The sequence below is a fragment of the Herpailurus yagouaroundi genome, unplaced genomic scaffold (assembly GCF_014898765.1).
Source record: "Herpailurus yagouaroundi ecotype Mexico unplaced genomic scaffold, PumYag 66043, whole genome shotgun sequence".
In the NCBI taxonomy this organism is placed as follows: Eukaryota; Metazoa; Chordata; class Mammalia; order Carnivora; family Felidae; genus Herpailurus; species Herpailurus yagouaroundi.
Genome location: NW_024419115.1, coordinates 1 through 3807, shown reverse-complemented (window position 1 = coordinate 3807; position 3807 = coordinate 1). Strand labels below are relative to the sequence as shown.

The following is a 3807-nucleotide window of genomic DNA, read 5'->3' as shown; positions in this document are numbered from 1 at the left end:
GCCACGGAGAGACGGCGCAGTCCCCCCTGATGGCTTGAGGGGACACCACGGGCACTTGGAATTCACAAGGAAGCCTAAGAGTGTGTGCTTAAGAGAAAGGCGAGAGAGCACCACACGGGCATGCTTAGGACTGATCATCCCCAACCCTGGGACACTCCAGTGTGGGGCCTTCCGGGTGCTGCTTCTGACTGGCACAGTGCTGGCAGGTGGTGGGGGGGGGGGGGGCGCCCCCCGGCCGAGGGGACGGCCATCTCCATCTGGTCCAGACACCGAGCACGTAGGGCTCCGGGACAGCAGATTCCCATTCCGCCGGACCTCGGTCAGGGTTCTGCACCGGGGCCTTACAGCTGCCGTGGGCACAGGGAGCTCTGGGCACGACCAGAGTTTCCGAGAACGGCTCCGGCGATGGGGCCCGAACCCGCTCTGCGGGGGCTGTCATTTCAGAGTGCACGAGAGGTCACCGCGTGTCACACCCAGCCCCTCCTCCCAAGACAGTCAGTGAGCCGAGCCTACGAGGACAGGTCTAGCCGCAGAAGGTGACAACGGTGTGGAGTGAAAAGCTGCTCAGGAGAAAAGACATAAATCAAGGGCACACGATGGGCAGAACACGCATTCCTGGTGCAGAACGTGCAGTAAACGTGCAAGCTCACCTAGTGAGGACACTGCTGGGTTCGACCATAATCCATCAAGAGGGAGGGGGAGAAAAAGGGAAGTGAGATGACTTTCTAGTTGCCCTTTCTCTTTTCACTGGGGGACCGTCCACCCAGAGGCATTTCAACAGCCGGGTGAGGAGGCGGGGGCTCAAAAGCTGGCCTGCCCGAGAGGCTCCAAGTCTCCGACAACTTGAGAACCGAGTTTGGGAATCTCTAATTAGCCGTAAACGCCGGGAGCGCCGCTTCGCAAAGCCTGGGGGTCTCCGGTGTCCACAGCCACTCAGAAAGTTAGGAGGCCGGGGGAGAAGGGGGCTGGCTACCACCGGACCCGCTCCCCAGAAGGCCGAGCTGCCGCCTCCCGGGAAAGAGGGTCCGGCCTCTGCTTCGATCCCCCAAACGCTCCGAACTACGAATTGTGAGATGCTCTTCCTCAGGGAGGAAGGCCCGCGCTCACCTGGTCCTTCTTGCTCTTGTGTGAGGAGGCCACGTGAGCCAGGTACTGAATGACTTTCTTGGTGTTCTCCGTCTTGCCGGCTCCAGACTCACCCCTGCCAAGAGAGCCAAGAAAGTTCTCAGGGGGGATGCGGCCAAAGCCTTGAAGCGCAACGCACCCGGGCCACCGCCTCCCGTTCCGCTAGGTGTCAGTGAGGGACCCAACCCCTTGCGGCAGGAGGGGGAACAGGCGAATAAATGCTGAGTTCTGGAATCCTCACTCCGGCCGCTTCCCATGGGCCTCGGGAGGCCCGACAGCAGACCACCCGGACCCGCTGCCCGGCCTGGGAACCTGGGAGGCTTGCTGTCACAAAGTCTCAGGATCGGCTCTGGGCAGCTGTTGTCTCATGGGCCAAAGGCACTTACACGTGTCCCTTCGAAACCACTTGAAGGAATGCTCTGTACCATCAACTCCCCCCACAGTGGGGTTTATTTATCTCCTCAGTAACTGCCGGGGGCCAGGGCGAGCAGCCCCGGTGTCTGCTTCAAAGCAGGTAAAGAAAGCCACTGTTCAGAGCTAGAAGGAATGTGCTCTGGAGGCACCCACCAGCTCCCAACTGTGGAGAAGATTCCTGCTTCTCTCTGCTACGGACCTCCCCGCACGGTACGAGGAAGCGGAAGGGGAGTCCACGTCTGGCCCCGAAACTAAGCTTATCTGTGCCACGGGACTGCTGAGCGGCTAACCTGGGGCCTGGAGGTCCATCCCATGGGGAAAGGGCAGGGGCCCGACTGGGAGCGGAGCTCAGCAGCCTGGGTCTCGGCAGGAGTCCGCACAGCAAGGATAAGCCAGGGGGTGACACGAGGCCCCGCCACCCGGGCAGAAACACTTACGTGCACAGAATGGACTGGTCCTCTCGGTCTGAAACAAAGAAGACATCAGGTTAACTTCTGCCGGAAACAAAAGCCTCCCTGTCAGGCTTCTGAAGAGCTGCCCCTTCCCCAGGAGCAGAAGGTCTCGGCCGCTGCCCTTGCGGAGGGCCCCGCACGCCGGCCGGCATCCACCCACCCGATGCCCCACTCGGACGGGTGCCAGTGTCGCTGGGCGTCTGCTCCTCCCCTCCCCCCACCACTCCGGGAGCTCAGCCTGCCCAGCCTCGCTGCCCGGCCCCACCCCCCCCAGGAAACCACCTCCGAGAAAGCCCATCTCCAGAGAGCTCCCCAGGAGTCTGCTGCACTGAGGGCGGAGGGGAGGCCTGCCCTGTTACGCTGACCCTTGGGGCGGGGGCCGTAGAAATAAGGCCCGGCAACGTCGGTAAGGCGGCTGGGTGCGGGCCGGGCAGACCAGGCTGGGGCACAGGGCCGCCTCCGCCGCGGGGTGTGTGGGACCTCCGACCCGTGCACGGGCTCCCGGAGCCCCCGCCTCCTCCCGTGACGGGGAGACAAGCACCCGTGCACAGAGGCAGCAGTGCGGGGTCTGGCACGTGGGAGGGCTCAGCGAGCTGGTTCAAGGGCAGCTCGGAAGGAACGCAAACACGTCAGAATCACAGCTTCTGACCGGCGTCTGGGACAACCTGGGCCTCTAGGCCTGGCCGTCGGGAACTTTCTACGACCGTCCCCAGCTGTGACTCCCTTAGCAAGTAAGGATACACCAGCTCGCGCCCCTTGTGTGCGGGAGGAACAGTACCGACCACGCTTTGAAAGCGAAGTCTGGCAGAAATGCTGGAAGGCGTCTGGGCTGACCTGGTTCAGGGCGGGGTGTCCAACCCTAAGCAATGGCTGAGAAGACAAACTCATGTTTTTCCCCTTTTCACCCGACCCTGCGTAATCCCCTCAACTCCCTGAGGTCAAATCCGACTGATAGTTGAGCTGCCGTGAGGTCTGTAAATCCCAAGTCTCGGTTTCCTTATCCATAGAGTAACTATGCTACTAACTCCCTGACAGGATTAGCGTGGAAAACAGAAGTAACACATGTAACGGAGGGACCGGCACGTCAATAGGACGAGCTCCGCAAATGGCCGCTATCTACTTCCCCATCGCGAAGTGGGAGTCCTTAATGAGGAGGAACAGAGGACTGCTAGTCAAGCCCCAGTAGAAAAGCACTGGCTGAGGAGTCTCAGAGGAGGAGCAGCCACAATCAGAATTCGCGGTGCTGCACAGAAACCAGCGCTGGTGGTCTGGAAGGACACGCTCACTGGCTGCCACTGGCCGGCCAGGGCCCTGCAGGATGGGACGACGGGAGAGTGACTCATGGCTCACTGTGTTCACGGCCTCAGGAGACGGCTTTAGCTGTTCAACAGCAACAGACACCGCTCAGCTAGGTCACCTGCCTCCTGGCAAGGAGAGCCTCCAACGTGCCCAATCCCGGCGCGTATGCGTTCACACGCGTCTCCGGCCCTTGTCTGTGGGTCGCTCGGGAGGGAAAGAGGACATCCAGACAGAGAGAGGCAAGAATAAGCCTCCCACCCAACACAAACGGCAGCGCCCCCCCCCCCCCCCCCCCCCCCCTGGGCCCCCAGCAAACATCAACAGTGTGGGGGTGCAAGGAAACTCAGCCAGGCACCTCCACCCACACACCCCACACCCTGCTCACCGCTGGGCACCTTCTCAGAGCAGCCCCTGGTCTCAACTTTCCCACCAAACGAGGTCCTTCAAGACCGACCTCAAGACCACGCAGCAAGGGCCCAGGGAGCCTCTGCAGGGTCTCCGGAAGACAGGGGGGGGG

At 61.9% G+C, this 3807-nt stretch overlaps 1 long non-coding RNA gene across 2 annotated transcripts; it reads right to left on the bottom strand.

Moving 5' to 3' along the window:
• Nucleotides 1-320: 320 nt before the first annotated feature.
• LOC121024572 (uncharacterized) lies at nt 321-2050 on the bottom strand. Of its 2 annotated transcripts, none has more exons than XR_005787750.1 (3): nt 1977-2050; nt 1108-1201; nt 321-665 (listed from the first exon to the last, which is right to left on the bottom strand). It is a non-coding gene; the product is annotated as an uncharacterized LOC121024572 (long non-coding RNA). The 2 variants fall into 2 exon arrangements; XR_005787749.1 differs by having other exon boundaries at nt 321-662.
• Nucleotides 2051-3807: the final 1757 nt, after the last annotated feature.